Source organism: Lathyrus oleraceus, chromosome 5 (assembly GCF_024323335.1).
Source record: "Lathyrus oleraceus cultivar Zhongwan6 chromosome 5, CAAS_Psat_ZW6_1.0, whole genome shotgun sequence".
Taxonomy (NCBI): Eukaryota; Viridiplantae; Streptophyta; class Magnoliopsida; order Fabales; family Fabaceae; genus Lathyrus; species Lathyrus oleraceus.
This window is the reverse complement of record NC_066583.1, coordinates 90,899,454-90,913,835: the sequence shown is the minus strand read 5'-3', so window position 1 is coordinate 90,913,835 and position 14,382 is coordinate 90,899,454.

The following is a 14,382-nucleotide window of genomic DNA, read 5'->3' as shown; positions in this document are numbered from 1 at the left end:
TGTTGGGCTTTATTGTCAGCGAAAAGGGTATTAAAGTTGATCATGCCAAGGTCAAAGCAATACAAGAGATGCCTGCGCCCAAAATTGAGAAGCAAGTCAGAGTTTTTCTCGGCTGCTTGAATTATATTTCCAAATTCATTTCCCACATGACTGCCACATGTGCGCCTATATTCAAGCTTCTTCAGAAAGATCAGTCTTGTGATTGGACCGAAGACTGCCAGAAAGCTTTTGACAGTATCAAGGAATATTTGCTTGAACCTACGATTTTGTCTCCACCTGTTGAAGGAAGACCGTTGATCATGTGTTTGACTGTGCTTGAAGATAGGATGGGTTATGTCCTTGGTCAGCAAGAAGAGACTGGAAAGAAAGAATTTGTGATCTATTACCTCAGTAAGAAGTTCACCGACTGTGAGACTCGGTATTCTATGCTTGAGAAGACTTGTTGTGCATTGGCTTGGGCTGCTAAGCGTTTGCGTCAGTATATGTTGAATCATACCACTTGGTTGATATCCAAAATGGATCCAATCAAGTATATATTTGAGAAGCCTACTTTAACTGGGAGAATTGCCCGTTGGCAGATGTTATTATCAGAGTATGATATCGAATACCGATCTCAGAAAGCGATCAAAGGTAGTATCTTGGCTGACCATTTGGCCCACCAACCTATTGAAGATTACTAGTTAGTGCAGTATGACTTTCCGGATGAAGAGATTTTGTACTTGAAAATGAAAGATTGTGATGAACCTGTAAGACCCTAATTTTGACCCTAAGATCCCTCATGGCATCATGTTATTGCACAAGTGCATTGCCTCAAGGATCATAGCATGTTTGGCTCCTTAACCCTAGGGGTGGGACTTGTTGTAGTGTTTTGAGACCACCAAGCATGCTTGTATTGTATATTATTGCTTTTATTATTTTTATTACTAACCAAAAGCACAAAAATATGTTACTAACTCTTTTTTTTTTAAGCTCAAGTGATGATGTGCTCCCATGCTCCTAGGTGACTCCTAAGCTCAATGAAGTGGCTAGATGAAGATGAGAAAAAACATGACCATGGTAAAAAAAGCTCCTAACCATCATATATGTCTCCCAAGTATCTCAATTTTCCAATTTGATCAAGATAATTCGAAGGGCTTGAGGATTGTTTCCCAAGGAACCCCTAATTCAACTGTGCTTTGACTGTACCTTGCTCATGAAGCAACCTCAACCTATGCTCAAATTTAATCTAGGGAAGTTCTTTAGTTCATTATTTTATTCATATATGAGCCTATGTGAGGACCATCAATCATTCATTCATCAAGATTGGAAGTTTAGCCTTGAAAAGTTGACTAGTCAAGTCATCGGACTAAACTGAAGATCACTGAGATACAACTTTTGATGTGTTTTTCAAATGAAGATGACCCCAAGATCAAACATGTTCTTAAGAACCATATGAACAACTTTCATGTTCATCAAAAATCCATTTAAAACTTGGAAGGTAATCATTCATTTCAAAACATTATAGGTCATTTTGACTGAAACCCTAATTTTGGGTCAACTTCCCAAGGACCTAACTTCCTTAATTTTTATGATTTTGAGGTAGACCAAATGAATTGGAAAGCTTAAGATGTCTACTTCAAATGTTATGTTGGACAAAATTTCATAATCCTAAAAGAAATACATGTGATAATACAAAACATTATAGGTCACTTTGAACTTAAGTCATTGAATTTGAAAAAGTGCCCAACTTTAAATGCCCATAACGTTTTCATGAAAAATCCAAATGATACAAAATTTGAGTCTAAATTGAGAAACGTGAGAAGATATACAACTTTTATGTTAGAGGTTTTTCCATTTGAAGGTTGCATCATTAAAACAGAGGGGCTTGAAGAGGCTTGCTTTTGGTGAAAATTTTCAAAGGGTGACCTAGACATGTTTTTTGCCCAAACTTTCATAGCCAGTTTTCACTAATTTCTAAATGCCAACTGAATTTTTTCCCAACATGACTTTTGTTCCTTATTTCAAGGGCTTTCCAACCATTACTAACATTACTTTTTTGGACTTTCCATGTGTGAGTTTCGAAGAGTTCATTCTTTATGTCCATTTTGGCATTTCATGATATAACTTGATTTGCAAGCTTGTGTAGTTCATTATGCACATCCAATTCAATTCCAGTTGATCTCAGCATGGTTTATCACCCATCATTGGGCCTTACATGCGCCTGTACAGGCCCATGCAAGGAGGATTCAAATCCCATGCACACGATGGAACCATGCCTTACAACCCTCTTCAGCTATAAATAGGTGCTCAATCTCATTCATTTAACAACCAAGTGGAGACCTGAAGTGCTGCAGAATTGAAATCCCAACCCTCACCAAAGGAATTTTCAGATTTCTCTTTCTCTTTCAAGCTTGAAATTCAACATCATTAGTTGATTTTCAAAGCTCAATTCCTTAACCTATCATCTCCATCACACTTCCAGAGCAAAAGCAGATCAAGATCTTGAAGAATTCATGGCATTAGAAGCTTCATTTCAGAGGTAGAACCTCAAACTTTTTGGATCTAGATCTTGCAATTCAATGTGATTTTCTTTGGTTTATGTTGTTTTCTGAAGTCCTCTCACTTGAGGCAGGCCAATGGGGCTTAATTGTTCAAATCGTGCCATTCCAGTTGACATATCATGATCTTCCATCTCACATTTCTCTCTAAATAGGAAGGGTGAGGATGATCCATGGTTACAGTGGTGATGTACATCACCTGAGCTTCATTTTGATGTCCTTACATTTCATTTTCATTACAAACTTTTTTCCTGCGTGTGGTGGCCGGAATCTGGTACTTCACCGGAGAAGATGGTGGTTTCCATCACCATCACCACGTGGTAGCCTTCCCAACCCTTGGATTGTGCTTCCACGTTCTAATCTGGACCAGTCTTTATGTTTACTTGATTTAATGCAACATGTCACACGTTTGACTCCAGCGCACCATGCATCCGCGCCTCTGAGCCTTTGATCCCTTGCCACGTCATTTAATGAATTGATCCTGTGGCGCTGGATTTTTCTATTATTCCTATTTTCTTTTAATTTCAGTTAATTCCTTTTATTTTCAAAATTTCATAAATATTTTATTTGAAGTCACAAAAATATGAGACAAATGCCAAAAAATTTCTTGAAAAATCTAGTTTCATATTTTGATTTTTAATTATTTTTGTGACTTCATTTAATATTTTTTGTGAATTATTTGATTTTTAATAGTTTTAATTCATTTTTAATTACTTTCTGATATTTGAAAAATCCAAAAATATTTTCATAACACCTATGGATAATGATAAATCAATGAAAAATAGTCTCATCAATTTCTTATTTGATTTGAGATTTATTTGAGATTTTAATTCATTTTGTGTTATTTTTTATTATTTTTAATTGTTTTTAAATAGTTTCTGATTTCAAAAATTATTGAAATTTTTTGTCAAAGTTTGTTTGACCATATTTTGTTTATTTTATTTTGCATTTTATTTTTAATTCAAAAATACCAAAAAAATTATGTTTGACTTGTTGACTTGTAATCTTCATTTCTTTTATGTTTAACATTGATTGATGATGACTTGGTTCACATTTGATCAATTGAATTTGATACTTGAATTCTCCTTCCCCCCCTTTCATCTTCATCCCATTCTTTTCACCATTTGGCCAATGAGTTAATGTCTTATGGTTGGTCTTGACAAATGAGAGGTTTAACCTTCTTTGATCCAAACCAAACTCAACTTGATCCAAGATCAAGTGAGTTGTTTTGTGTCCAAGATAGATTGCTTCTTGGTCAAGCAAAACACCTAAAGTCCATACAAGGCCCTTCCCCTTTGTTTTGGCATGGCAAGTTTGTGGAGCTTGGCTTACTAGTCATGATCTCTAACTTGTGCTTATTTGCCTATAGTTTTATTGACCGACCTCAGATAGGTGTGACTACTACATTAGTCCACTTACGATTGCTTAACATAGCGCTACATTGTCTTATGACAAACTAACATAACCATACTAATTACTAACTTTAATTTGAGCATTTAATTTCTTGCCCTTTACTTTAATGCAATTTATTTCTTTCTCATTTATTCATATCGCTTTTCACTTTGCTCACTTGAGCACATAGTTTATGTTGGTGTCATTTTTTCTTTTGCTCATTTGAGCTCATTATTGTATATAAATATATTGTTGTCTTGTGATTGTTTTGTATTTGTGTGAACCCAATGCAAAAAGGAGAAATGACTTAGAATTAGGACATACCCATGCTTAAAGGAGTTCAAGAGCAACTAGGCCTCATGCCTTTAGAATGCTAGACTTGTTGAAGAGCAACTAGGCCTCATGCCTTTAGAATGCTAGACTTGTTGAAGAGCAACCAGGCCTTATGCCTTTAGAATGCTAAATTTCAAAGTTGACTTTAAAGGACTTCTTATCTAAACTTATTCTTTGTCCATTCCCCTTATTGTGTTGTGAACTTTTTTATGTTTGCTCTTGTGTGATAGGGATTCCATTTTGAGATTTGTGTAAGAGGACCATTGTCATGAATAGCCAAGTTAAGAGAGACAAGTCAAATGGAGATCCTAGGAGCTTGAATCCAAATTGTTTGATTTCTTGATTATGTGCTAAGTCCAAAGGAAAGGAGCATCTTGAATCATCTTTATGATTTCAAGAAAAGGAACTCCAAGGGTTTTATCTTTTCTCTCTTATCTTTGTATTGCTTTAGGACTAGACATTCCCTTCTTCTCCCCACTCTAACCCAAGCCAAAAATCTTTTCTTCAAACTTTGACTTTATTTCAAACTAGAAACCTAGGCCTTATGTCTTTGATTTTTCAAAACTCTTTTCATTAATACTCATTGTGAATGAATCTTAATCCAACTTTGACTTTATTTTGTAAATAAAATTAACTTGTAAATATAACTCACTTCAAGTTGTTTCTATGGTTCCAATGGCCACCTTTGTTAAAACCTTTTCATAAACATTAGTCATAGGTTTGAGTTATCATAGTGTTGATGTAAATCTCACCTCATCCTTAGTGATTGGATTATAAGTCTTCCATACTTATTATAGGGTTAACCCTTCACTAGTATGCTGAAGCCCTCCTCACATGGTGGATTGTTGGTTTAGGTTGAGTTTTCTCCCTTTGATAACAAAAGACCTTAAGGCTTTTGGTCAAATCAGTTCACCAATCTTTTAAGATTTTTACCCCGAACTACGAGGTTTTGATCCTACCTTTGTGATGGTACGTAGGCAATGGGTTCATCCATTCAAATAACAAAATTTATAAATATAATCTATTCTTCTCTCATCCCTCCAATCTTTTGTACATATTTTCACAAATACCAACCTACAACATATATTTGCAAAAAGGGTTCCCTTAGAGTACTAAGAATATTTTGGGTGCATAAAACCTTCCCATTTCATAACCAACCCCCTTACCCAGATCTCTGACATTTTTATTAGTTTTTGATTTGAAAAACTTCTTACCTTGGCTTTTGTTCGCTTTTTAGCCTTTCCTTTGGACAAATAAAAGTGCGGTGGCGACTCGAATTGTATGTTTACTTTTGGTTTAGTCAATAAACCTAAAGGTAACGAAAACCCCGCTACAAAACCATTTCTTGAAGAAGGGCCATAACCTGGTTCCCGTTGGGGCATGGTATTCGATGGAGCTGTTAATCAATATGGAAATGGCATTGGGCCAATTATTATTACTCCTCAAGGCACGCATCTACCATTTACAGCTAGATTGACTTTCAAGTGTACAAACAATATGGTTGAGTATGAAGCTTGCATTATGGGGCTTGAAGAGGCCATGAATCTCAGAATCAAGTATTTGGATGTATTCGGCGATTCAGCTTTGGTTGTGAATCAGACCAAAGGTGAATGGGAGACGAATCAACCCGGTTTAATACCATATAGAGATTATGCGAGGAGGATTTAAACTTTCTTTACAAAAGTTGAGTTTCACCATATCCCTCGAGATGAGAACAGGATGGCAGATGCTCTTGCAACGTTGGCATCAATGATTATAGTGAAATATTGGAATGAAGTTCCCAATTTGTCTGTGATGCGTCTTGATAGGCCAGCTCATGTGTTTACTGTTGAAGAGATCAAAGATGAGAACCGTGGTATTATGACATCAAATGTTTCCTCCAAAGTCAGATTTACTCGCCTGGGGCATCTGTGAAAGATAAGAAGACTTTGAGAAGATTAGCCGGTAATTTCTACTTGAATGGTGATATACTGTACAAGAGAAACTTCGACATGGTGTTTCTCAGATGCGTGGATAGACACGAAGCAGACTTGTTGATGACCGAAGTGAATGGAGGTTCCTTTGGTACTCATTCCAATGGACATGTAATGGCGAAGAAGATGTTGCGAGCAGGTTACTATTGGCTGACAATGGAATCTGACTGTTGCAAATTTGTGAAGAAGTGCCACAAGTGTCAAATTTATGCTGATAGGATTCATGTTCCTCCGACACTTTTGAATGTTATCTCTTCCCCATGGCCCTTCTCCATGTGAGGAATTGATATGATTGGGATGATTGAACCCAAAGCTTCGAATGGACATCATTTCATTTTGGTGGCAATTGACTGCTTCACAAAATGGGTTGAAGCGGCATCATATGCAAATGTAACTGAGCAAGTTATTGTAAGGTTTATCAAGAATCAGATTATATGCTGTTATGGTGTGCCAAGTAAGATCATTACTGATAATGGATCGAACTTGAATAACAATATGGTGGAAGCTCTTTGTAAAGACTTCAAGATTGCACATCATAATTCTTCTCCCTACAGACCCAAGATGAATGGGGTTGTTGAAGCTGCGAATAAGAACATTAAGAAGATTATTCAGAAGATGGTTGTCACGTACAAGGATTGGCATGAGATGCTCCCGTTTGCTTTGCATGGGTATCGTACATTCGTCCGCACTTCAACATGGGAAACCCCTTTCTCACTTATGTATGGTATGGAAGCAGTGCTCCCCATAGAGGTTGAGATTCCTTCATTGCACGTGCTCATGGAAGCCAAGTTGACTGAGGCTGAATGGTGTCAGACCAGGTTTGATCAACTGAATTTGATTGAATAGAAGAGATTGACTGCCATGTGTCATGGTCAGTTATATCAGCAGAGGATGAAGAAAGCTTTTGATAAGAAGGTCAGACCTCGTGTGTTCAGAGAAGGTGACCTTGTGCTCAAGAAGATTTGGTCATTCAAACTAGATTCTAGGGGAAAATGGACTCCTAACTATGAAGGCCCATATGTTGTTAAGAGAGTCTTTTCAGGTGGTGCTTTGATTCTTACAACTATGGATGGTGAAGAGTTCACTCGTCCTGTAAACGCAGATGCAGTCAAGAAATACTTCACCTAAAAAGAAAAGAATAACTCGCTAAGTTGAAAACTCGAAAGGCCGACTTAGACAAAAAAGAGCGTCTTGGTGGATTGAAAACCCGAAAGGGCGATCCAGGCAAAAATTAGCGACATAAAAAACAGAAAAAAATTCCCGAAAAGTTGAGTACCCCACCTTGGGGAAACTTATGCAAAAATTAGGGATTGTGGCAAGTAACTGCAGTCTGCTGATCGTCCAGTTTTGGAGAGACTTTGTTGAGCACAAGGGTTGACATCAATTCATCATCCCAGCAGCAGTCAAAAGTACAGTGGATATCAAGAGTTGGTAGAAGGATTAAGGATCATTTGTATTCAATGTAACCCTTTTCCATGTAAACTACCATTTTCAACTTTGTAAAAATCTATGGAGTCTTGTCATTTACAGACTACCATCCCATTAAATAAAGTTGAGCTTTATCCAATTTTCTCTACTCTTATTTACTTCAGCCAATAGTTTAAATTTCATTATGATCATTTTGAAAATTTAATTTTTTTAATCAAAATCATTTTTCTTAAAACAAATAAAAGCAAGAATTTTTTTTCAAAAGCAATTAAAAAGAAGTATCAACAACACTTCAAAAAGCAGCAAGTCCTTAAGTGCTAAGCATCAGAGGTTCCCCAAGCAGTTAACCCTTCGGGTATCCCTAGTTGTCTGTGTTGATCCGGTTCCCCTGCGAAGTGTTTGTTCCCTAACGGAGTTCCGATTCTTTTTCCCAGCTAAGTTAGTTGATTCAGTACCTTGTGGCGTGTTATTTCCCAATAATGTTTCTATATTTCCCCAACAGGGTTGATCTTCAGCAGAGTAAGATCTTTTCCCCAGTAGATCGCGTTGGTTTCCCCACCAGTCGCCATCCGACTCGCTCCCAGTCAGAGTTTCCTCCTGGTTTGTGAGCAGTTGTTTTGTGTTTATCTTCTCCATGTTGTCTCCTATTTGATATGGTGTAGACCTAAAATTCCTTACAGACTCGATAACTTCGCCTCTCCTCAGCAGATCTCCTCCCTCGGCTAGGTTTTGAGCCTTTGGTTTGTTGATCTCTCTGTTCTCCAGCAGTTGTCTCCCTCTTTTTGTGGATTGACCGAGGATTGTACCGATGATTCAATTTCTTTGCGACACCTTTGTATCCTTTGTAATCGTTTTGTCAGCATAATCATCATATAATATATATATATATAATATATATATATTATATATATATATATATATATATAATATATAATATATATAATATATATATATATATATATATATATATATATATAATTTCATAATTGCATATTGGCACCAGCATACTTGTTTGATTTGTCGATTTAGGATTCTCATTCTATGTGTGACGGTACTTTATCCCCATACTAATTTCGGTGTCTGTCCTCCCTCAATTGTAGAGCCTCAGCCCCGTAGGCAGAAAGACTTTAACCTTTCTCCTCCTCCCCACTGAGTTTGTTCCTCGTTGATGATTATTACTTCAGTTTCCTTTCCAGTTTTTTATCTGGATGGAATCACTCCCCTTGAGTTATGTCCTCAATGGGTTGAGTCTTGATTGACTGTTTCTTTCTAGCTCTTACCTTTATTGTAGTTTGTTACTTCGTGCCCAATACCCAGCAAAAATACCCCTGTTTTTCTCCTCAGTGGATTTATTCCCCAAAAAGTATATCCTTGATATGTTCATCCTAACTGGTGACATATATCTTTCTCTCCCCTACATGAGTTTATCCTTGATATGTTCATCCTAACCGATGACGAATATTCTCACCTTTGGTATTCTACCCAGTAAAAAGGTAGTGGTAATCCCTATTCTTGTTTCCCAGAGAGTTAATCTTTGATATGTTCATCCTAACTGATGATGGGTTTCCTTCTCTTCGCGGTCTTCTACCCAGTAACCGGTAGTTGTAAATCCTGCTTTTTGTCCCCTTCACAGAGTTAATCCTTGATATGTTCATCTTAATCGGTGACAGATTTTCTCTTTGTTGGTATTCTATCCAGTAACTGGTAGATGTAATTCCTATTTTCTCCCCTCTCAGAGTCTATCCTTGATATGTTCATCTTAACCGGTGACAAATTTTCTCTTTGATGGTCTTCTATCTAGCATTTGATAGATGTAATTCCTACTTTTTGTTCAGTTGGTTTATCCTTGATATGTTCATCTTAATAGATGACGAATATCCTCCTTGACATTTCCTAGGAAAATCTATCCTTGATATGTTCATCCTAACCGATGACGGATTTTTCTTCCCTGTTGAGTTTATCCTTAATATGTTCATCCTAACCGATGACGGATATTCTCATCTTTGGTCTTCTGCCCAGTAACTAGTAGTTGTAAATCCTATTTCCTGCAGTTTTCCCCAGCAAGGCTATTCTTACCCAGTAACCGGTAATGAATACTCCCTCCTGTGGGTTCTCAATGAGTCATCCTTGATATGTTCATCCTAACCGATGATGGATGTTCTCTCTGTCAGATCTTTATTATCTTCTCACCCAGTAACAGGTAGTAGATAATAGATTTTTGCTCCTCCTGCGTTGAAGTTTATTTCTTCCCCAGTCGAGTTGAGTGCGCATTTCCTTAGTGAAATCACTTTTCCTGCATGATTCAAGTACTTCAGTTTTATCCTGACTTACTCGTATCCCCCGCAGATGTTTTCGTTTTCCCAGCTGAGTCTTTCCATGTTTGTATGGAATTCCTCGAGTCCCTCAGTTGTTTTAAGTCGTAGCCTGGCCTACGCATAACTCCTTTTTCCCACCAGAGTCTCTGTCTCCCTAGTGAGTTTTCCTTACGGAATATGTTATACTCCTGTGGACTTTCGGTCTTTCTGATTTGTTTTCCTTTGTGGCAATATTTCCCCACAGAGCATTAACTTTTGCATTCATACCATTTGCATCATGAGGTCTCTTAGGGACCAAAATTTGTTTCTATATGTTGTTATTTAAGCTCATTCTACTGAGTCGACATGAAGATTTTAACCTTCACCTCCTCAGTTAGAATGTCCTTAAATAGGGGCAGCTGTAAGACCCTAATTTTGACCCTAAGATCCCTCATGCAATTTCATCATATGCATTAGCATTGAGATCATACCTTGGCATTCTCCTTACCCCTCTTTCATTAGGTTTATTTTGGGAGAGATCACCAAGCACCATGTGATTGTATCATACTTATATATTATCATTTTACTAACCAAAATACCAAAAATATGTCTTTGTATTTGCCTAACTCTTTTGTAGGTAGGGCAGGATCTCCATTGGTCTATCAAGTTCATATCTAGGGTTTAAGACCCTCATGACAAAGAGCACAACCATGAATTAATCCAAGAATGGTTATGAGCATCATATATGAGTTCCATTGATTCCTACATGTTATATTGATCAAGTTTTCTTCAAGATTTTGAGGGTGATTTGCCTTGGAAACCCTAGTTTGACTGGGTATCTTGAGTAACTTCTCCAACAAGATATCTCACAAATTGATCAAATTTCTCAAGGGACACTTCAAAATTTATAATCTTATGCATATATGATCTACCATGAGCCAAGAAAGTCAAAATAATTAAAGGTTAGCAAGTTGGTTGATGGTGGTTGGCCAGATGAATTCATCTGATCAAAATTGGGTCTCCCTAGACTCTATCTCCTACACTTTTCACCATATGAAAATTATTCCAAGATAAAAGTTACTCTAAATGACATTCGAAACAACTTTCATGTTGTGACCTAGAGCTAGTTTTTCTTGGAAAATCATTTTCTATGTTGAAACATTATAGGTCATTTTGTCTAAATCCTAATTTGAAAGTCAACTTCCCAAGGCCATACCTTGCTCAATTTTTATGAGATGAAATATTTCCAAGTTGCACAATCAAATTCAAGGTGTCTACTTAAACTTTTATGTTTGGAGTAAGATCAAATTTAACTTTTATGAGCATGTGATATGAGGTTACATTATAGGTCACTTTTGACCTATACCTTTGAGAAAGTGATTTTTCCAAACTTCAAAAATGCATAACTCTATCATTCTAAATCTAGATGACATGAAATTGGTGTCCATTTTGAATGTTTTTGAAAGAGATACAACTTTTATGAAGACACTTTTCTCATTTAAAGCTCACATAAAAAGTTAAGCAAGGTGGAATATTGAGATATATGGCTTGACACAGAGAGAAATTTTCAACATGTTGAAATTTCCAAACTTCCACCTCAAAATTCTTCATGTTCCAAGCTCCAAATGAAAAAGTGTTGAACATGAAAGTTGTTCCTCTTAATATAAAATTTCCAAAAAGACCAATTTCATCCATTTTGGACAAGATTTGTTAGGGTTGCGCATGGCTGGAACATTGCATCATCAACTAGCAAAGATCAAACTTCAAGCTTCCATATACATTTGCCTTGCATTCCAAGTTGATTTTAGACTTACTCATACTCAATTATGGATCAAATAGAATGATCTCATGGGCTTGCATACGCTCATGCTTACATGCATCACTCATTGCCAATTTTGGAAACTCATTTGGAAGGTGCAAATATCACATGATCCAGCTATAAATAGAGCTCCATATGCTCAGAATTAAGGACCCCTTCGTGCCAGCTTTGATCCCAAACATTAAACCCTTCCATTTGAGAGGATAATCTTGAGAATTTCCTTTGGAAATTGAGTTGGAATCTCACTATTTTGAGATTCAAAACTCTAGGGATCCAAGACCTTTTGTGCATTCTAATCTACTTCTGCAAGCATCCTGAGCAAGATCAAGCACGAGCCAAAGCAAGAACAAGTGAATCCAGACCTGCATTGAAGGTATTTTCCAGAAAATTTCATCTCTTTGATTCTCTCTCAATTCCACTCAAGTCTCTTAGATCTTTGGTTGTCTGAAGTCCTACCAATGTAGGCAAGAAGATTGAGTTGCTTAGAGGTCAAATCGAAGCAACTCAGTTGACACACCTCAAAATTCAACTCCTCATATCTTTTTATATATTTGGAGTTAGTTGAAATTAAGGTCAGATTCGTGCTCTACGCCATTTTTTCTTTCAGATCATGTCCTCATTTTTTATTTTGGTGATGGTTGAAGGTGGACCAGTCCGGTGAGGTCCACCGGAGAAGAAGACCGAAGCTACAACTTCGGCCGTGTGTTGGCACGTCTAGAACCATAGGTTCTGATCTAATCTCACATGTTGGTTCTGATTACCATTCCTGTGGCGCATTGACTCAAGTCCACGGTGGAAAGCGCGCTGAGGACCACTTGATCTGCCACCTCAATTAATGAGGGAGATCAACTGGTCCACGTTTTTTTTGTTATTTTCTGATTTTCTTTTATTCCTTTTATTTTCATTAATTCATATTAATTTTAATATTGATCCAAAAAATATGAGAGTTTCACCAAAAAAATTCAAAAAATTTCTTCTTTCATATTCTGAATTAAAATTATTTTTTGGATCATTGTTAATATTTTTCATGATTTAATTGATTTTGCATTTATTTTTAATTGTTTAAAAATACTTTTAAGTCTTTAAAAATTCTGAAATTTTTTCTCCAAGGTCCTTTGACCTTGTTTGACCTTGTTTGACCTATGATAAATCTCATGGCCATTTATTTGGTGTTTTGATGAGTGTGGCGGTAAATTCGTGATCATCAAGCTATGGATAAGCTAGAGATCAAATAACAAGAGTCGCCACCGCGCTTTTATTGTTTCCAAGGGAAAAGGGAAAAAGTACGAATAAAACCCAAAAGTAAGAAATTTTCAAATCAAAACTAATAAAATGTTAGAGATTACAAGTAAGGGGGTTGGTTACACAAAGGGAAGGTGTTAGCATCCAAAGTGTCCTAGGTACTCCTAGGGAGCCCTTTTTGTGTGCATATGTATTTGGTACAAAGTGGTGTTTATAGACAAATAGAATGGGGGGATGAGAAAAGAATTCATTAATTATTTTTTTGTGTTTGGCATGACCTTCGATCTTGTGCCTACGTACCAACATAAAAATGAGGGATCAAAACCTCGTAGTTCTTTTTGGCTTTTTGGAAGTTTAAGTCAAGTATAGTTAAGTCTATTTGCAAGTTTGATTTAATAAAAGAAGTTTGAAAATGCAATGGCATAAGGCCAAAGTTTCTTTTTTTTTGTTGCAAAAGTGGTCAAAGTTTAGAACAAAATAAGTTCAATTAAAGAAGATTTTGAAAAAAGGAGGGAGATATTTTGAAATTAAAGAAATGGAGAGAAGATGAAGAGACTAATCCTATGTACAAAATTAAAAGTTTAGAGTTAAAAAGATCTGACCAAGTGGGTAGCAATCCAATAGACAAGAGTGTCAATAGAAACCCAGAATTCCCTTGGACTTTTAGAATCAAGCAACACATAAATGCACAATTATATTATCATGAAGAGCAAGGCATCAAATAAAGATGGCCACATCCAAGCTTATCCATTCCATGATCTTCTTCAAGGTAGCCCATGTAACAGATGAATTCCATAAGTCACAGGTTCAAAATAACAGCTTCACAATGATCATGTTGCAGATGAACTCAAAAAGATCTTGAATGATGTATCAGATGAAGTTTCAAATTGCAAGCACTTGGTTTCTCAATAAGTTGGCATTGGCCAAGTCCTTTTGCATAGGAATGTTGCCTAAATTCTAAGTCCATTTGTCCAAGATCAAACCAACAGTCCACACAAAAGTTTTTTAGGGTTTTTGTTGTTATCATGTACATTAATGGTCAAAGACCACCCAAACAAACAAAGTATACACAAACAAAATATATCACACAATATGGTCCAAATGGACAAAGTGAAAATTGCATTAACATAAACAATTAGAATGATATGAACAATGACAAATGTATAAAAGCTAGAATTAAATGACATAAAAGTAAAGGGCTTGAAATTAAAAGTTAGTAGTTAATAGGTTAGAAGTTAGTATTATTTTTGATTTTGATTTTCATTCTTAGACATTCTTTGGAGAACACTCAACCCACTTATCACAAGCATGGGTCCTTGAACCAAGACATCTTCCAAAGGAAGGAAAAAAGGCCAAGTTTCCAT